Source organism: Poecile atricapillus, chromosome 19 (assembly GCF_030490865.1).
Source record: "Poecile atricapillus isolate bPoeAtr1 chromosome 19, bPoeAtr1.hap1, whole genome shotgun sequence".
Lineage (NCBI taxonomy): Eukaryota > Metazoa > Chordata > Aves > Passeriformes > Paridae > Poecile > Poecile atricapillus.
The window spans coordinates 11,090,713-11,111,802 of NC_081267.1; the positions used below are offsets into that span (position 1 = coordinate 11,090,713).

The following is a 21,090-nucleotide window of genomic DNA, read 5'->3' on the forward strand; positions in this document are numbered from 1 at the left end:
GATGGTTGTCAGATCCCTTTCCTGCCTAGAAATCCTGAAACTGCTTCTAAATGCTGTTCCCTTCAGCTCTTGGACACCTACTCCCACAGAGCTGGGAAAAAATGCCCTGGCCATGGCTTACAAGGTGAGTTATGCCTAAGTTAGAGCTCTGAGTGAAATCTCTATCCATCCCTATCCTTTTAATATATCTGTACGTGGGGGTGTGCATGGATGTGTCTTGTATGGAAAGGAAGGAGTGTGCAAACAACGTGACTGACACTTTCACTCTCTGTGTTCATTCCATACTCATGGGTACAAGGATATTATGGAAACCTTCACAAGGACAGACCTTCTGTCCATGGATACAGAGACATCCAAGAGCCCCTGGCACAGACAGACCCTTCTGTCCATGGATACAGAGACATCCAAGAGCCCCTGGCACAGACAGACATTGCTGCTCTTCAGCCACTGACAGGATGAGTCCCTGAGACTGGGGCTTGGCCTTCCTCATGGTGAGGGGCATCAAGGAAGGCTGCAGTGTGATGGAGACTGTGATGGGCTGGGAACTCACTGGGGGAAAGGAGGGAGCAGTTGTGAAGTAAAAGGCAGGTGAGGGAGAGAACTGTTCAGAGAAGGGCTGAGCTACAGCTTGAGCAAGATGAAAAATGTCATTTGGGGTCATCCCAGATGGATTTCATTCCAGAAGTTATGGAACAAGTTTAATTTTTGGGGGGTGTCATGTTTTCCCTTGGAGGTGGACACTCTGCAGACTTGAGCTGCATTGCCAAAATGCTCCAGTCTCTGCTGCAGGTCACACCGTTTCTTCTTTGGCTGATCCCGGCGCGGTGCTGAGCCCAGCAGAGCCCTGGCAGAGCCCAGAGCAGCCTCAGCATCCGCAGAGCCCGGCTGCAAGGAGAGAAAGCAGAAACCGCCCGTCAGCTGAAGGCTCCTGTCCCCTTGTCCCAGCCAGCCGCGGTGCCCAGGCCATGCTGGCCGTGCTCAGAGCTGGGCCCAAAGCTGCCCATCACTGCTGCCTTTGGGAGCAGAGCAGGAGGGCAGGACATGTGCCCAGCCTGCAGCCAGCCACGGCAGATCCAGCCCCTCAGCAGCTGCCCAGAGCGGGATGCTCCTGTGCCCGCTGCCATCTCCCAAAAGCTCTTGTCCCACCCATGCCAAGGAGATGAGGACCCACCTCACACCATCCGCTGCCAGAAGAAAAGCTGGTCCCAAACGATGTCCTCAGTCTTCTCCAAGGGCACGGCCCATCCACGCCACAGCTGGTCCCAAGCACTTCCCGATCCAGACTGGACCCCACCTAGAACGCTTCCTTTAGAAAAACAAACAACAAATTAATGAAAATAGATTACAGACAAAAAGGGGAAACAAGAAAAATGGTAAATAATCTTATCTCTGTCAGAAACTTGAGCAAGGCCCAACCCCTACATTCTGGGGAAAAACCCACCCATGGGTGAGGGAAGCCCATGCTTGCTCCCTTTCCCCCTGCACTGTCCCCCAAAATCACGGTGATCCCAAAGCAAAGCAGGGGAGTGGAGCAGCCCAAGCCCTTCCTTGCCTGCACAGCAAAGCAGCCGTGCTCAGGTTCTGGAGTCCCACCTGTGCTCCTGCCATGGGGGTTTGTTTGTGTCGGGCTGGCTGCCCCAGCCCCAGCCTGGGGCACGGTGGGTGGTGGGGGCTGTTGGCAGGGCCAGGATCCCACTCCCATTTCGTAACCACCCCAGCCCATGTCCCCAGCCCTGCCAAAAACCAGCTGGGCAGCCACTGAGGAATCAGTTGCATCTGCCCCAGCAAAGGGGAAACCTTTGGTTCCCGGCCAATGCTCAAATCTGGGAGCATCCCCCTGGGTCTGGACTTACCTGAAAATTCACTGTGGGGCCTGGCTTTGAAGAAGGTGCCAGAATCAAAGTCCATCATTGCCAGCTCCCGCTGGCGAGGTGGAGGAAGAGGTTGTCATCCTTGCTGTTTTCCTCCATGTCTCCAGCAGCAGTAGCAGCCCCACCTGGTCCAGCTTCTCCAGGGGCTCCTTCTTCCCTGGGGTGACACCAGGCTGTCAGGGTTCTGCCCAGGGCCCGGCTGTCAGTGAACCAGGACAAGCAAAACCAGCTCAGATGGTGCCCACCAGTGCTGGGCAGAGCAGCTCAGCTCCAGCACAAGGGCTGTGTGTTCCCATTTGATGAGCCCAGTGCAGTGACACAGGCAGGACAAAAAAGTCTGGGTTTCTTTGCTGCTGATTGCCAGGGCATGTGTGGAGCTGTAACTTACCAGGTCCCTGCATCACTGTGCCTGTGGCTCTCTCCCTTCTTCTAGGGCTGATGAATATCCTGCATCCAGGGATCACAGGACAGGTCTTCTAATGAGGGCCTGTCCAAGGAGTTCAGGGATAAACACCACCTGATCAGAAGCTGGCAATCTGGGGAGAGAAACCACAAACCACTGGTCAGTTGGAGAAGGCTCCTGTCTGCTTTGCCCCACTATTCCCATGCCCAGGCCATGCTGGATGTGCTCAGAGCTGGGCCTAAACTTTCCCATTAATTTTTTTGTTTTGGAGGAGAGCAGCAGAGCAGGACATGTGCCACCTCCTCAGCAGCTGCCAGAGCGGGATGCTCACGAGCCCGCTGCTGTCTCCCAACACTGGTGTTCCCCCTGTGCCCAGAGATGAGGATTCACCTTGGGAGAGCCGTTGTGGCAGCGGGAGCTGGCCCCATCTGATGTTCCTGCCCCTCCTGAAAGGGTGCTCCCCGCAGACCATCTCGTGCAGCAGGATGCCCAGGGTCCAGACGGTCGCTGCCTCGCCATGGTACCACCCAAAGTCGTTCCATTCCGGGGGGCTGTATGATGGTGTTCCTATGGAATATGGATGGAGCTCATCAGGGGGATGCTGCTGCTCCCAGAGCCTGACCCCAGCATCCCTGGGCATGTGGGGGCTTCCCCAGTGGCCCATGGGGTGACCTGCTGCCCTCTTGCCAGCACCTGGGACTTGGGTACAAACCCAGGGCTGGAAAAGAAGCCACTGGTGCTGGAAGAGGGCAGCAGAAACCCTGGCAAGGCCCGACCATGACACACAAAGGGAAATACCCACTCAGTGCTGGGGAAAAACCATACCCACATCCTCCCTGCTGGCATTGCCCAAGAAACATTATGAGCCAAGGCAAACCACGTGAGCAGAGGAGTCCAAGCCCATTCTCACCTGCACAGCAAACCAGCTGGTGCACAGGTTCTGGCTCCCCCTCTCTGCTACCTCAACCATGGGGGTTTTGTCAGGCTGGCTGCCCCAGCCCCAGTCCTGGGAGAATCCCTCCTGCCACACCCTGGTTGGGCCAGGAGATGTCGGGACCAGGAGCCTACCCCTGTGTGGGCTCACCTGCAAATTGAGTGTAGGCTGTCTCCTGAAGGTAGGTGCCACAGCCGAAGTCTATTAACTTTGCCTGGCCGGTGTCCAGGTCTACCAGGATATTCTCTGGTTTTATATCTCTGTGCAGGACCCCGCAGCTGGTGCAGTGCCGCACGGCTGCCAGGACCTGCCGGAACAGCTCCCGCGCCTCTTCCTCGGACAGGAACCTCCGTGCCCGAATGAAGTGCCGCAGGTCCTGACACCGCTCTGGGCGCTCCAGCACCATAACAATGTAGCTGGGGAGCTCAAGCCACTCCAGCAGCTGCACCACGCCGGGGAAGCCTGTGGACACCTTGTCCAGCAGCACTATCTCCAGTGGTGCGCTGGTGCCGTCGGGCTGCGGGAGGAGCACGGTGCCATCAGTGGGGCTGAGGCCGTGCCAGGGCTCGGGAAGCCTTCAGCCAGCCTGGGATGCTCTGTGCCCTCCGCTGGCCCCATGCCCGCTCTCCCTCCAGGTGTCTTGGCAGCTCCCACCCTGCCGGGCCCCGGCTCATCCCCGCCTGGCACGCCCCGGCTTCTGCCGCTGGCCCCGCTCACTCACCAGCTCGCCCCAGTGCCGGATGCAGTTCTGTGGCACCTTTTTGATGGCCACCTGCAAGCCAAAGGGAACAGCGGATTCAGCTCAGCGCCTGCCGTGTCCAGCCCCATCCTACTCCTCCGCCCCCTTCTCCTCCTCCGCCCCCTCCGCCCGCTCCTACTCCTCCGCCCGCCGCTGGCCCCACCGCTCACCGGGAGTCCGTCCGAGAGCCGAGTGGCTGCGAAAACTCTACCAAAGCCGCCGCGTCCCAGCAGTGAACCCACTCGGTAGCGCTGCTGCAGGGCCTCCTGCGCCTTCCCTGGGGAAGAGACGCGGCCGTCAGTGCTTGGCCCGGGGCCAGGAACGGCCCCCGAGCGCTCCCCGACCTCCCCGGGCCGGGCATCCGCAGGCGTTCGCTCTTTGGAACGCGACAGCGGCGGCTCGGGGCCGGCGGCCGCGCTGCTGAGCGGCGGAGCTCGGGCCGGGGAAGCCGCAGCGGAGGCGGCGGCAGCGGCCGCGCCGCCTGTGTCCTCCGCAGGCCCCGGGAGGAGCCGGGGCCGGGGCCGGGGCCGGGGCCGGGGCCGGGGCCGGGGCCGAGGCCGGGGCCGGGCCAGGCGGAGCCAAAGGGCAGCGATGCCGCCCCAGCCCCAGGCAATGATGCCCGCCCAGCAGCACCAGTGCCAGCACAGCCAGAGCTGGGCGGAGGCGTGAGGGCAGAGGGATGCTCGGGGCCGGGGCCGGGGTAGGGGCTGGGGACGGGGCAGCCCCACCCGGGGCCGGGGGCGGACCGGGGGCATGGCCCGGGTGGGCACGGGGAGAGGGAAACTGGAAGAGAATGGGACACAGGAAAAGGGAGAGCGGGAGAGGATGCGGGGCAGTGGGAGAGGGAGAAGAGTGACAGGAATTGATAAATTCGCTGCTTTCGCTGCTTTCTCTGCTGCCGCTGCTGCCGCTGCTGCTGCTGCTGCCGCTGCTGCCGCTGCAACTGAAGCACCGGGACCGTTTGTCCCCGTGTCCGTTTGTCCGTTGCCCGCTCGGCCCCGCCCCGAGCCCCGCGCTCCCCGGGCAGCCCCTGAGCCTGGCCAAACACGGGAACTTTGCCCTGTTGAGCCAAGAGCCAGAGTCTTGACTCCTGCACAGGGGCACAGCAATGCCCTTGGCTGCTGCTGTGCCTTGTCCCTGCTGAGGGTCAGACACTGTCTGAGCACATTCCCTGAATGCAGAATTTGTACCTGAGCCAAGCACTGCACTTGTGTCTCCAGCATTGCTTTCCAAGTAAAACAGGGGAAGGCAAACTGGGTGTAGCTCATGGTATTTTACAGTGTCTAAAACTTGCCGAGTCTCAGATCTTAGAGGTGAGATCCATTTGGAATGAATGGGATGGAGAAACAGTGCAAGATGGAAAAGGGAAACAGAAAAATCAATAGAGAAAAATAGAAAAAAACATATTGGTTGTTCCTTTGGATTTTATTTTCATTTCTTAAAAAAGCTGTTTCAGTTTTCCCAGAATCTCCTCCCCAGTCCTGTCTGTTCTTTCCAAAAACCTGTCCTGGAGAACAAGGTGCAGCTCCTGTCACAAGATGTGCCCCCAGCTGCAGCTTCTCTTGGCTTCCCACACTGTGAATGCAGCACAACTCTTGCAGCAAAGCAGGACAAATATCTGAAGAACTTGACAACTTGTTCTTTCTTTTCCTTGTGCACTGGGGAGTTGTGCCATAGGTAAGGTTTTCATTGTTCCTCTTCTAGCCAAAGAAAACATGATGGGCTACCAGGAATTGTTGGGGAATACAAGCCTGGCTGAATGTGGAGAAAGAATCTCCAGAGCCTGCAGCCAGCAGTGGAGAGCTAATCATTCCAATAGCCCCATGGACATCTTGAAAGTGATCTGGAACGTGAAGATGGGCTGACAGAGGGAGTTTGTTTCTGTGTTCAGTTTAGATGATTCTACATGTCTTGCAGTGGTAGAAATCAAGAGCACAATCAGTTGATGATAAGCACCAGAACATGATAAGCTGGAGCTCTGAGTGGATGAGAGAAAGAATGTGAAAAGGAGAAATGCAGGGAATGACTTGGTGAACTTTGTGTGTAAGAAGGGTCATTTTTTCCTAATAATTCCCAATTCATTCCCTTTGCTTTTATCCTTTTAACAAGGCCAATTGCATCTCAGATTCCCAATGAAATGAGAACCCTGAGCTTGTGGAACTGCCTGAAAGGTGCCCTGCTCCTTTTTCTTCTGCTGCTCAGAAGAAACAATGAAGCGAGTTGGGAAGTTCTGGTATTTCTTTCTCCTGGTGGATTTTTTCATTTTATTTGCCACTGCAGAGGCAATTTCTGTGATGGCCTCTGTCAGTTGATTCTATTTCAGCAGCAGCAGCAGGGCTGTGTTTGAGCACTGCAAATGTGACCTGTGTGGGTTTAATTCTCCTAGACTTAGTGCTCAGGGACTTGGGAGCATTTTGATCTCTAGTGATCGTGATGCCTGAAACAAAAATCCTGAGTTCCCTGTGACAAAAGCACAGTGGGTAGCACTGATTGAAAGAGGCAATTTTAGTTGTACTGCTAAAATTTAGGTGGCAAGCAGAAGAGGGGCAAGAGCAGCTGGGATCTACAACTGCCAAGACAAATGTAGATGAAATGATTTTGTGGGACTTTTCTGGAATTTTGTGGGATTTTGAGAAAATTTTAAAAAAATTATGGGATTTTTCTGGAATTTTGTGGTATTTTTCTTGAATTTCATGGAATTTTTGTGGAATTTAGTGGAAATTTGAGGTGATTTTGTGGGATGTTTCTAGAATTTGGTGGGGTTTTGAGAAAATTTAGGGAATTTTTGTGGGATTTTTCTGCAATTTTGTGGGATTTTTCTTCGATTTTCTGGGGTTTTTCTTAGATTTTGTGGAAATTTGTGGAGATTTTGAGAGACGTTTCTGGAATTAGATGGGGTTTTGAGAAGATTTAGGCAATTTGGGGAATTTTTTCTGGAATTTTGAGGTGTTTTGAGGAGACAAGAAGAATTTGGTGAGGGATTTTTCTTTAATTTTGTGGAAATTTGTGGAGGTTTTGTGCGATTTCACTGGAATTTTCTGGAATTTTGAGAAAATGGAAAGACTTTTTGGGATTTTTCTGGAATTTTGTGGGATTTAGAAGAGACATAAAGAATTTTGTGGTATTTTCTTAGATTTTGTGGTATTTTATGGAGATTTGGTGGGATATTACTGGAATATGGTGGAATTTTTCTTGATTTTTCTAGGATATTCAAGAGATTTTGTGAGATGTTTCTGGGATTTGGTAGGGTTTTGGGAAGATTTAGGGATTTTTGTTGTTGTTTTTTCAATTTCGTGTGATTTTTTTTGAGTTTTGTGGCATTTTGCAAAAGTTTAAATAATTTTGTGCGATTTTTGTGGGATTTTGAGGGATTTTAAGGAGACATGAAGAATTTTGTAGAATTTTTCTGGAATTTTATCGAAATTTCTGGGGATTTGGTGGGATGTTTCTAGAATTTGGTGGGGTTTGGAGAAGATATCTGCAATTTTGTGGGATTTTTCTTGGATTTTGTGGTATTTTGTGGAGACTTGAAGAATTTTGTGGGATTGTTCTTAGATTTTGTGGAAATTTCTGGGGAATTTGTGGGATGTTTCTGGAATTTGGTGGGTTTTTTCTTGATTTTTTTTGGATATTGAGGAGATTTTTTGAGATGTTTCTGGTATTTGGGAGGGTTTTGAGGAGATTTCTGCAATGTTGTGGTATTTTTCTGGAATTTTGTGGGATCTTTCTTAAATTATGTGGGATTTTGTGGAGACTTGAAAAATTTTGTGGTATTTTTCTTAGATTTTGTGGAAATTTGTGGAGATCTTGTGGGATGTTTCCAGAATTTTGTAAGGTTTTCTCAACATTCAGGAAATTCTGTGGGATTTTTCTGGGATTTTGTGGGTGTTTTGTGCAATTTTGTAGGATATTGGAGAGATTTTGTGGGATTTTTGCGGCATTTTGAGGGATTTTGAAAAGACATGAAGAATTTTGAGGGATTTTCTTAAATTTTGTGGAAATTTGTGGAGATTTAGTGGGATGTTTCTGGAATTTGGTAGGGTTTTGAGAAGATTTCTGCAATTTTGTGGGATTTTTTTCTGGAATTTTGTGGGATTTTTCTTAGATTTTGTGGGAATTTTGTAGAGATTTTGTGGGATGTTTCTGGAATTTGGTGGGGTTTTCAGAATATTTAAGGAATTTTGTGTGATTTTTCTGGAATTTGGTGGGTTTTTTCTTGATTTTTGTAGGATATTCAAGAGATTTTTGTGAGATGTTTCTGAGATGTGGTAGGGTTTTGGAAATATTTAGGGATTTTTTTTGTTGTTTTTTAATTTCATGCGATTTTTTTTTTTAGTTTTGTGGGATTTTGCAAAAGTTTAAATAATTTTGTGCGATTTTTGTGGAATTTTGAGGGATTTTGAGGAGATATGAAGAATTTTGTAGGATTTTTCTGGAATTTTATTGAAATTTCTGGGGATTTGGTGGGATGTTTCTGGAATTTGGTGGGGTTTGGAGAAGATTTCTGCAATTTTGTGGGATTTTTTTCTGGAATTTTTTGGGATTTTGTGGAGACGAAGAATTTTATGTGATGTTTCTGGAATTTAGTGGGATTTTTTTTGTAATGTTCTGGAATTTTCTGGTGTTTTGTGGGATTTTGAGGAGACAATGAAAAATTTTGTGTGATTCTTCTTATATTTTTGGAAAGTTGTGGCATTTTCGTGGGAAGTTTCTGGAATTTAGTGGGATTTTTTTTGTAATGTTCTGGAATTTCCTGGTGTTTTGTGGGATTTTGAGGAGACTTGAAAAATTTGGTGGGATTTTTCTTAGATTTTGTGGAAATTTGTGGAGATTTTGTGGGATGTTTCTGGAATTAGGTAGGGTTTTGGGAAGATTTAGGGAATTTTGTGGGATTTTTTTCTGGTATTTTGTGGTATTTTGTGGAGACTTGAAGAATTTTGTGGGATTTTTCTTAGATTTTGTGGAAATTTGTGGAGATTTTTGTGGGATGTTTCTGGAATTTGGTAGGGTTTTCAGAATATTTAAGGAATTTTGTGGGATTTTTCGGGAAGTTTGTGGCATTTTTCTTGATTTTTGTAGGATATTGAGGAGATTTTGTGAGATGTTTCTGGAATTTGGTAGGGTTTTGAGGAGATTTCTGCAATGTTGTGGTATTTTTCTGGAATTTTGTGGAATCTTTCTTAAATTATGTGGGATTTTGTGGGACTTGAAGAATTTTGTGTGATTTTTCTTAGATTTTGTGGAAATTTGTGGAGATTTGGTGGGATGTTGTGGAAATTTGATAGGGTTTTCTCAACATTCAAGAAATTCTGTGGGATTTTTCTGGAATTTTGTGGGAGTTTTCTGAAATTTTGTAGGATATTGAGGAGATTTTGTGGGATTTTTGTGGGATTTTGAGGAGACATGAAGAATTTTGAGGTATTTTCTCAGATTTTGTGGAAATTTGTGGGGATTTTGTGGGATGTTTCTGGAATATGGTGGGGTTTTGAGAAGATTTAGGGAAATTTTGTGGGATTTTTCTTGAACTTCGTGGGATTTTTTGGAGACTTGATGAATTATGAGGTATTTTTCTTAGATTTTTTTGCAATTTTGTGAACATGTTCTGGGGTGTTTCTGGAATTTGGTAGGATTTTGGGAATATTTAGGGGTTTTTTTTATTTTCTCTCAATTTCGTGGGATTTTTTTGCAATTTTGTGGGATTTTGCAAAAGTTTAAATATTTCTGTGGGATTTTTTTCTGGAATTTTGAGGGATTTTGAGGAGACTTGAAAAGTTTTGTGGGATTTTTCTTAGATTTTGTGGGATTTTGCAGAGATTTTGTGGGATGTCTCTTGGATTTGGTGGGCCTTTGAGAAGATTTCTGCAATTTTGTGGGATTTGGTAGGATTTTTCTTGATTTTTGTGGGATATTGAGAAGATTTTGTGAGATGTCTCTGGAATTTGGTGGGGTTTTCAAAACATTTAGGGAATTCTGTGAGATTTTTCTGCAATTTTGTAAGATTTTTCTTAGATTTTCCTGGATTTTCCTTAGATTTTGTGGAAATTTGTAGAGATTTTGAGACATTTCTGGAATTAGATGGGGTTTTGAAAAGATTTAGGCAATTTTGTGGTATTTTTTTCTGGAATTTTGTGGGATCTTGATTTTTGTGGGTGTCGTGGTTTTAAACCAGTAATTAATAAAAAGGGGGAAAAAGAATTACTTATTTTTTGCTGTGAGATATGGATTAAAACAAGAGCAAACCAGGCATAAAATTTTAAAAGGAATAAAAAAAGTTTATTGACAAACTACAATAATAAGAACACCAGAATAAACTTCCAGAAAAACCTTTTCATTTCTTACTGCCCACCATTCTTTTGTTCACATGACAACAGAGACAGAAACTTTAGAACTTTGAAGGTTTAAACAGTCCCAATTCCTTCTACAGTCTTTCTATCAGTTTCTGTAGAGAAACAGAAGTTCCTTTCTGTTAATTTATGGAGTTTCTCACAAGAAAACTATTTTTGTTATAGTTTTCTGTCTCCTTGATATCAGCTGCCCAGAGCTGCTGTTATCAAAGCCCACCCCTCCCATTCTACATCACTCTGAAATGTGTTATGGGTCATGAGTTTAGGGACAGCATTTTTAAGGATAAGTTATTCAAAGGCAAAAAGTATTCTTCATCTGTTTCTGTGAGCTTCACTAGAAAACAGTTTTCTCATTGCCTCTCAAGGCTTCAAATCTCCCAGCACTTCACTATACCATAATTACTCTACTTTTTACTCAAATTTACACTTTGAACACTCTATTCCTCCCCATACTCCGTCATGAATTAAAGGAGTTCTTTTCAGGACTTCATTGTCCATCCCCATAGTTTTAACAGAAAGATATTTCAGCTTAATTAAAGCATCTTCTTAATTCTCTACCTTTCTTGAAGTTTCTTTTCTTTCTTGCCACTAGTAGTTTATAAAGTCTCTTTTCATGTTGATCACTCTCCTTTTCTCTCTCTGGATAAAAAGATTAATCCGCAAGTCTCATCTGGATAAGAAAGAGTTAAAATCCTGCCCAAGCTTTTGTAGATGGTTCGGTGATCTCTGCTGAACAGGAGCTGGAGCTGTCTGCGATGGAAAGTTCCTCATAGCTGCTGTAGAGAGTGTACTCGGTGTCTCTGCTTGCTGCAGGCCCAGAGCTCCTCTCCTTCTTTACTCGGCAGTTTCTGGTAAATTCTATCACAGCAAAACCTGCAGCCAAGCCAGGAACCGGCCTGGCCCGGCTTGGCTCGGGGCAAGCCCCCGCAGGCCCCATCTCCCGGCCAGGAGAACGGCAGGCCCAGCCCGGCCCCCACCCGGCCGCATGGCCTGGGCAGGGAACCGGAGGCCAGCCGGAGCTCTGCTACCTTTCACAGCCAAGAAACAAAGAGAAGAAGAGAGCTCTGGTTTTACACTTTAAGGTGGGGTTCACAAGTTGATTCCACTTTTCAATGGCTAAAACTGCTGTCAATTCTCAGCAATGACCGATAATTGGTCAGGAGAAAAGACTCCCGGCAGTCCCCAGCAACTTTAACTTTCTTAAAGGTAAAGTAACCCCATGACAACCACTCTGTTATTTCTCTGTTTTAAATAGATGAAGATGAAGCAAAAGATAATTGAAAACAAAATAAAATGACCTCCAGCCCAGTGTGTTCCCAACACAGATCACTGGGAACGTGGGTCATCAGGGCTCTGCCCAACGTGGGTCCTCTGATGGAGGATGGAGCTGGGGCAGCGCACGAAGCTCTTCCTGCACTTGGGGCACTCGCAGGGCTTCCCTTACTGGTGCCTCCGTTGGTGTTTGGTCAAGTTAGAGCTCTGGGTGAAGCTCTTCCCACACTGGGGACACTCGTAGGGCCTCTCCCCAGTGTGGATGCGCTGGTGCCTGAAGAGGGTGGAGTTGTGCTTGAAGCCCTCCCCACAGTCAGGGCAGCGGAAGGGCCTCTCATCCGTGTGAATCCGCTGGTGATGGAGGAGATTGGAGCTCCTGTGAAACCTCTTCCCACACTCAGGACACTCGTAGGGCCTCTCCCCAGTGTGGATGCGCTGGTGGATGATGAGTTGGGAGCTGCAGCTGAAGCCCTTCCCACATTCCCCACACTCGTAGGGCCATTCCCCAGTGTGGATCATCTGGTGGCGGATCAGGAATGAGCTCTGGCTGAAGCTCTTCCCACACTCCAAGCACTTGTAGGGCTTCTCCCCATCCTGAAGCTCCTCATGGACCACCAGCTCACAGCCCTGGCTGGATCTCCGTCCGCCTTCCCGGCACAGGGTGGGTCTTTCCTCCTCAGAGCACCCTGGGATGGGTTTGGAGCCCCTCCTCCTGCGGGATCTCCAGGGCTTTTCCTCCCCATTGGATTCCTGCACTGTGGAGCTGCTCAAAACGGCCTCTTCCACGAGGTTCTGCCGTGGGGATTTGTCCTCCCTGGTCTCCATCCTCAGCTCCTTGTCTGGGGGAGGAAGGACAAGGAGAGGATGGGATTTGCCTCCGTGCCAGAGGGAAGGGGAAGGAGATCCCCCCAGTGCGTCCCCGGCAGGACGGCGTCGGCAGCGGGGTTGTCCTGCAGCCGGGGGCCATGCTGGGCTGGGAGATGGAGCAGGAGAGAGGGGGAAAGGGGCACTGACTTCCTCCTCACCTGCCTGGGTGTCCTGGGGAATCTTCCTCTTCCTCGCAGCCTCCTCTCCATCCAGCCAAGGTCTGGGAATGGGAAATCCTGGTTTGGAGAAAAATACAATTCATGAGCACATTGGATTATGGGGTTCCTCCTGCCCAAGTCCATCTCTAGAAATCCCAAGCTATCCATTAAAACCTCCCAAACACCAAGATTCAGCCCTGAAAATGCCTCCCAGGAGTTCCCCATCTCTGGTCTCTCCCCTTTTCGTGTTCAGAGGTTCCCCCCATCCCAGCTGCTGGGGGTCACACTTGTACTGGGGGTCCCCATGCTACTCGGTCCCTGCCCTCCCCAGGCTGCTGGAAGTGCCAGGAATCAGAAAAGTTCCCCCTGTTTCTATCTCCCCACTCCGGGATGCTGGGACCCCCAATGTCTTCACAAGGGGCATTTTCTGCTCAGCTTTGCAGTCCTTAATTCTTAAATATCCCCCCCGCAAAAAAAATTCAACCCAGGGACCCCCCAGGATATCTGGGCTGAGCTCCCCCTCTCGGGGCACCTGTGGGATGGGAGGTGATGATCCCACAGGTGGGGGACTGTAAATTCAGGGAGTTCTTGACCTCTTGGTTCCTTCTCCTTTCCCTGATCCTCCTTTGTCCCTCCTCTTCCTGTTGAAGTTCATTTAAAAAATTATGGTCTGTCCCAAGGGAAGAACTCACCCTTGGTGTTGTATAAGGTCAGTCCCTACCTAACCTCCCTTTTCTTTTCCCTTTCCCATTGCCTGTAACCCCCCTGTATCCCCTGGCCACCCCCTCCCCCAAGTTTAAGAGAGCACCCGAGGAATCTCAGCCTCTTTCTTGCCCCGGGCGATCCACATACAATAAACCCAGGACCACGTCTCGTAAGTCTGAGCCTTCTTTGTCTAAAATACCTTAGGTCCATGTTGGATATATTTTGAGACCCCTTCCCAGCCGTGTTCTGTGAAGGGCAGAGACATCCCCATGGGGGACAAGAATGAAGGGGTTTGTGGAGTATTTACAAAATCTTCCTCCCTCTCCTCCCCTTCCATCCCTCCTCCTTCTCCTCCCTAACACCAGCGCCTTCTCCTGCTTCCATCCCTTCACTCTCTCCTTCTTCATCCCTCCTCTTCCATCCCTCCTCCTCCTCCCCCAGGAGCAGTGACACCCTCGGTGCCCCGTTCCCGAACCCCTCACAGCCCACGGCAGGAGCGGGGATGGAGCCGGGACAGGTCGGGATGGGCAGCGCGGGGCTCTCCGCTGCTCCCACCCACTGGGGATGGGGGGAACCCGGCCCGGGGAAAAGGAGAGGGAAACTGGGAAAATTGGGGGCTGCAGATCCAACCTGGGGCTGGCTGGGGACCCTGGCTGGGGACTGCCAGCCCTTGGGGCTCCTCTGGGGAGATGCGGGAGGGGGGAACACAGAGAGGGCTGGGGGATCCCAGGAGTGGCAGCACTGGCAGGGACTGGTTTGTACTGGGATCATCCTGGCAGTGGCTGGGATTGCACTGGCTGTGTACTGACATCATACTGGGATCATACTGGGATCATACTGGCAGTGAGTAGGAGCCTGCAGGGGGCAACTGAGACCAGGTTGTGAGGAACTGGGAATATGCCCTGCGCTCCCCAGTACCCCGGGATCGGCCCCCATATGTCCCATAAGTCTCCTCCAAACCCTTCAGGATCCCCGAGTGCCTCCTCAGTGCCTGTTCGGGACCCCCCAAAGCGTCCCTGGATCCCTGAATGTTCCTGACCCCACAGATTCCCCTTCCAGACACTGCTGGGAATTCATCTCCCATCATCCCACAACACAGTTCCACGCCCAAACCTCCTGCCGTGCCCCGCGCCCTAAAGAGCCCGGTTAGAGCTCCCCATGTTCCCCCCAAGTGCTCCCGAGCCATATACATTCACCCCAAGCACCTGCAGCCACGGCTCGGACGCAAAAGTTTTCTCCAAGCGCTTCCCCACACCGCCAAACGCGCCTTCCGAGCCACTTCCGGGACTACAGCTCCCATCATGCTCCGCGGCGCCCATAGAGCGCTATTCCAGCCGGGACTGTATCTCCCGTCATGCCCCGCGCCTCACCGGAACCCATTGGAGCTGCGCCTACAACTCCCGTGATGCTCCGCGGCCCCATTAAACCGTATTATACCGGCGCCTACAGCTCCCATCATCCCCCGCGGCCCATAGATTCCCTGTTACAGCCCCCAAGTGCCCGCCCGGACCCCGAAGGGCCCCCAGATTCCCCTCCCTGACCTCCAAGTGCCCCCCTGGACCCCCAAGTGCTCCCCCGGACCCTGAATTGTCCCACAGAATCCCTAAGTGCCCCTCCAAGTGCCCTCCCGGCTCCCCCAAGTGTCCTCCAGACCCCCAAGTTCTCTCTAAATTCCCTCCCCAGACCCAAAACTGCCCCAAATGTTCCCCAGAAAAGTCTCCATGGACCCCAAAGTGGCCCCTTTTACCCTGTCTGAGAAAATGATAAAAATGATGATCAAAGGACTAAAAATAGGAATAATTAGCATAAAGAGGGTGAAATAGTAGTCAATTAACTAATGAAGGGAATTGTGGTACTTAGAATCAAAGACCGATAATGTTTTTAGTTGCTAAAAATGTATCAATTCTTTTATATAATTATAAAAAATAGGTTATAAAAATACAGAATAATATTATTATAAAAATCAAAATTTTATTTTTATAAATTAATTAGATTTTAATGATAAAGAAAAGTTTATAAATGTTTTCAATGCTTTGGGATGTCAGTCCCAGGTGGGCGATGTCAGACATGCTGAGGCTCGGGGTGAGGAGCAGGTTGTCCAAACAGGGGCAGCCCACAAGGGGCTCATTCTTCTCTGTGACCAGACCTCCTAAGGAGACATTCAGCATCAGGATTGTAAAGAGTAAATCGTGACCTCCTGATCAGTACACAAAGATGTTTTACAGTTTGAACAGTAGAATGTTGTCACCGTAAGGGGCCTTCTTTGTTAATATACCTCATGTTGTGTCATGTTTGTAAAATAAAAAATGTTGTTGTACCAGCCTTCTTTGTTAAAATATTGTTATAAATTATATTAGAATTTTGACAACTAGGTCCCTTGGCTTAATGGCAGTTTAATTAAAAATCATTGCAATTTACTAAATTGAATAGTAATGTGGTATAAAAGAATACAGTTTAGTAAAATAATACAGTTTAATAAAATTTGAAATTTATATATTGTCCTGGGGTGACTTTATGATACTGGTATCCCCAATCGTCTGGTTTATGTTATATATTAAGTTCTGCACCTTTAAAACTGACTCTGAGAGCAAGAGAGGGGGGTAGAAGAAGCCGCAGTTTGTGTTAAAGAAAATATAACTCCCACACATCTCGCTCCTGGACTGTGGTGTCTGCAGCACAGACAGACAGCGGGACAGAGCTTCTCCCTGGCTTTTAGTTAGTTTTAGCTAGCTGAAGCAGAGGAGTTCCCCGGACCTTTGTTTTTTCCCTTTTTTCCTGGATCTGTGCAAGCCTGCTCTGGACTGAACACCCAGCCAAACCCCGGGAGCTCACGCCTGTGGCCCACCGGGGCCTGGGCTTTGGCACTTTCCAGCGCCGGAGGGACTGATAAGAACCTGAGTGAGCCGAGCTACACCACATGAAAAGAACTTTTCTTCCTAGACTTGCCATCCCATCGAACAGCAAGAGGTTTTATTATTATTTAATATTACTCAATTTCTGTTAAATAAACAGCTTTTTCCATTTCTCTCCAAAGAATTTTTTTCTTTCTTTTCCCGGACCAGAAAGTGAAGAGGGGCATTTCCCTGGGGAAATCCCCATTTAGAGTTTTCCTCCCTAATTTGCCCTAAACTAGGACATATATAAAATCTGCTAGAAATTAAGTATGATTAAAGCATAAGAAAAACCAACCAGGGTACGGAGGCTTCCCACCCTGCCTCACATAGAAAACAAAGCACTTTAAGCTAAACTTACATACTGTATGCTTATACATATTCATTAATGTTTCCTGTAAGTTTCCTCCTATTTCCGATTTTTCTGACTTTACGTCACTTTTCTTCACGGCGCATGCCTCACTTGTTGTTAGGGGGTCTTCAGTCTTCTTCTGGTGGTCTTTTGGCGAACGCTTCTCCTCTTCCTCATTATCCTTTGGATAACCTTACAGGATTACGTGTGTGTACTAAGCCTTGTATTATGTAAGTCTACTAATTAGCCTTATGTTTACTAATCTTTAGGCCCAATGCCTAAATTTGTTCTAATTTCGGTCCATCTCAAGGCCATTTTGGCCTTGAGACACCATTTATCTTCTAAACTACATCCTGTACCTTAATTTTGACATGTAACATCTGCAAAGGGGTACATCTGCTTTGTAACACTGATTCTTGATTGTTTCTAATAAGAACTTTAATAACACTTACAATTTAGTTAGCACGAACCAATGCCATTCATTACAACTGCAAATACCCCTTATGTCCCTTTTTATTGGTTTCTATGCTAACAGCCTTGCTTTCTTCATTGCTATGGATAAACTTGTATTTTCTCAATTTCTCCTTTTGCTAACTCAATTGTTTGGCCTGCAGATCAGCTGCTCAGCCCATCCACATTCACCTCTTAGTCTTCAGAGGGAAACTTTGAGCACAGTGAGAATCTCCCAGTGTGCAAGAGGGTCCCTGTGTGCCAGCTGCAGCTGGGGCCTCAGCCATCTCCTCTCTCAACAGGTTCCCCTCTGCAGCTTCACAAGTCCAGCCAAACACCTCCCTCAGGGACACCTGTACCACACATTTCACATCTCCATGCCCATACGTGATGTCCCTGTCACAGCTGCATTACCAGCTTGCTGCTGTGCAGATGCTGCCACCACACAAAGCAAGGCCCTGTGTCCCTGAAGGGACCCGCCCTGCTCTGTGGCCTGGACTGAAGGTGGGTCCCTCCTGCCAGGGCAGGGCCCAGCACAGCTCTTCTGTTCCAATAAAGAGATGGAGCTCTCACCCCAGTGTCTGGCTGGTACCACCAGCAAAGCCCACACAGCACCAGCCCTGGCTGAGCTCCATGTCCAGGAGCAGGCAGGGCTGACCATGGTGTGGGCAGGCAGGAGCCAGGCAGGGGCTGCTGTGACCAGCGGTGGGGCACTGAGGGGCTGGGGGAGTCTGTGTTGAGCATCCCTGGGATGAGGGCACATTTCCTTCAGTGGCATCACCTGGGCCTGGACCTCCTCCAGTGCCATGCCCAGGAAAAGAGGCAACCATCAAGAGCATCTCCTGGGACACCGCCTGTCCAGCAATGTCAGCAGACAAAACCAAGGTTTTGTTTAGCAATGACCCTTTGATGAAGTCAAAACTTTACAATCAGTCCAGTACAGATTGGAGTACAGATGGGAGTAACTCAGAGGGTACAGCCAAGGCCATGAGGTCACAGCAGTCTCTGGGGTGACAGCAGGCTGAGGTGACAGCAGGCTCTGAGGTCACAGAGGTCCCAGAGCCCCGTGGTTGCACAGCACCACAAGGACCGAGCAGTCAGTCCTTGACCACGACTGTTGTGGCAGCAGCGGCGGCGGCAGCAGCGGTGCTGACATTGGGACAGTGGTGTCAGGACAGTGGTGGCAGCAAGAGCTGCAGGACTGGCAGAGGGCAAGGCACCATGGCCTTTGCTCTGCGCCTCCTCCTCCTGCTCCTCCTGGCAGTGGCCCTGCCTGACAGGGCTGCCCAGGCTGCTCCGTGGCGAGCAGGGCGAGCAGGTGAGCCGGCAGCCTCGGTCCCCTTTCCCAGGACAGTGCTCCCCTCTCCCTGGGAAGCGTTGGGGATGGTTTTCCCCAGGGCTTAAGGGAGGGTTTCCTCTGTGGGAGGGAGAGAGGCCTCAGGGGCCCTGGGCTGGTCCTGCTGCCCCTCCAGAGATGTTGCACGGGGCCTGCAAAGAGGATGGAGAGTGACCAGAGCCAGCCCAGAGCTCTCCAGGCCTCTCTGCAGCTTTGGCCGTGTCCATTGACATCTGGCTCCCACAGCCTTACCCAACCACCTTGCAGAGCCCAGTTCCCTAAGGCAGAAGGGGGTCCCAGCACACCATGGAATGTTTCTGATCTGTGCTCCTTTCTAGACAAGGGTGGTAGGAAGGCTTCTCCAGCAGCTTGGCTTCATGATGATTTTCTCCCTCTGGAGCCCCATGCAGGTATGTTCTCACTGTCCCAACAAGGAATAATCATTGACAACCTGTCACGAACCAGGTGACAGAAGCTGCTGTGGCTGTTGAGTTACAGGTGTGTCTGCAGCGAGGATGTTTCAAGCTCCTTTGCTGGTTGCTGCACGCAAGCCCAGCTCCCATCGCAGGGGTGAGTGGTGTGTCCCTGCTGATCCCACAGGCTGAGGCCTGGTTCTGTGGGATCCATTCATCTGAAATGGAAATACTTTCTCTTAAGGTTCTCCTAGAGGGAAGAACAAACCTATAGAAGACAAGATGTTGAGTGAACTGCAGAGACGCCATGGTGGGTGCATTTCCCTCAGCCTTCTCCTGTGACTCAGCAGCCGGGGGCTTTCTCTGCACATCTGGACATACCATGGCTGGCACAGCAGGAAGGGATCCATGTCAGCTTTGCTGCCCCACTGCTGCTTTCATGGCCTGCAGGGCTGTTTCCCAGCCTGGCCTGGCTGCAGCTTCTCCCCAGCCTCTGCAGGAAGGCATTTGGCATCAGCTGACAGGGAGCCCAAACTGCACCATGGGCCATGCACACCCTGAGATCCCCTGCAATTTCCCAGTCTTGGGGTAGATGTGGAATGGCAGCTCTTTGGAGGAGGGAGGGCCCTGGCCTGGCTCCAAAATTTTGAAGTCTTCCTGAACCTTATTCATGACTTTGACAAGTATTGCCTTTTGAAGATGCCACCTTCCTGTTGGGGAACAGCCCCACCTGATCCAGCTGTGGCTCTTCCTTTCTCCAGAGATGAACCCAAAGGCTGTGCTGAAGGCAGCGTTTCCCGGAGGAAGCAGTGGCTCATGGGCAGCCTCTGCTGCAGGAAGGGAGGCCATGCCAGGCACAGTCCCAGGAGGTAATTGCTGTGCCTCTGGGCCTGAGCCGGGCTGAGGCTTGAGCTGCCATCTCTGCTGCTGGGGAGTGCCCACCCTTCAGGGATGTTGCACAGGGCATGAAAAGAGTGTTGAGAGTGACCAGGAGCCAGCCCAGAGCATTCCAGGCCCCTCTACAGCTTTCTCCATGTCCACTGACATCTGGCTCCCATGGCCTTACCCAACCCCCTTGCAGTGCCCAGTTCCCTAAGGCAGAAGGTGATCCCAGCACACCCTGAAAAAGGTTCTCATCTGTGCTCCCTTCCAGATGAGTTTCCTGGGATGGCTTCTCCATTAGATTGGCTGCATAAAGTTTTGAAGCCCTTGGAGCCTCCTGCAGGTATGTTCTCAGTGTCCCATCAAGAAATAATCATTGACAACCTGGTAGGAACCAGGTGACAGAAGCTTCTGTGGCTGTTGAGTTACAGGTGTGTCTGCAGTGAGGACTTCCCCAGCTCCTTTGCTGATTACTGCCCACAAGCCCGGCTCCCATCGCAGGGGTGAGTGGTGTGTTCCTGCCGTACCCACAGGCTGAGCATTGCTTTTGTGGGATCCATTCCTGGGAAATTGAACTATTTTTTGTTAAGATCCTCCAAGAGGGAAGAACAGAGCCTCGGGGCAGAAAGAATCACTTGAGTCACACCACATCCTGAAAGAAATAGAGAAGGAACTGCTCAAAGGGCATGGTGGGTGCATTTCCCTCAGCCTTTCCTGAGACTCAGCAGCCGGGGGCTTTCTCTGGACATGCCATGCCTGGCACCATGGGAAGGGATCCATGGCAGCCTCGCTGCCCTGCTGCTGCTTTCAAGCCCTGCAGGGATGTTTCCCAGCCTGGCCTGGATGCAGTTTCTCCCCAGCCTCTGTAGGAAGGCATTTGGCATCAGCTGACAGGGAGCCCAAACTGCACCATGGGCCATGCACACCTTGAGATCCTCTGCAACTTCCTGGTCTCTGAGCAGATCAGGAGAGGTGGTGGTTTGGACAAGAGAGAGCCTGGGCCTTTTCCTGATCCTCTTCCATGTCTTTGACAAGCACTGCCTCCTGAAGAGGCCACTTCCCTGCTATGTAATGGTTCCATCTGATCCAGCTCTGTCTCTTCCTTTCTCAAGGGATGGACAGAGAGGCTCTATGGAAGGAGGCATTTCCTGAAGGAAGGGAGGCAATTGCAGGCACGGGCCCAGGCACAGGAGGCAATTGCTGTGCTGGGCTCAGCCCTCAGTTGGGCTGTGTGCCAGCAGCTCTTCCCACAGGGCCTCTCCTTGCATGGCCCAGCAGCGTCCAAAGCTGGAGGCACCTCAGCTTCCAGGCCTCTGGAGCTCATTCCCAGCCCCTGGGAAATGGGACTCGTGCACCAATGTCCATCCCACTGCAGCTGCTCCCAGAGCTGGCTCTGAGCATCCAGAGGCCCAAGGCACAGGAGCAGCCCCGAGTGGAAGCCCTGCCATGAGCCCAGGGCCACAGCCAGCCCTG

At 50.3% G+C, this 21,090-nt stretch overlaps 1 pseudogene; it reads right to left on the minus strand.

The window, feature by feature from the left end:
- Positions 1 to 21,090, minus strand: part of LOC131586381 (uncharacterized) — a 655,697-nt pseudogene that overhangs the window by 604,962 nt on the left and 29,645 nt on the right.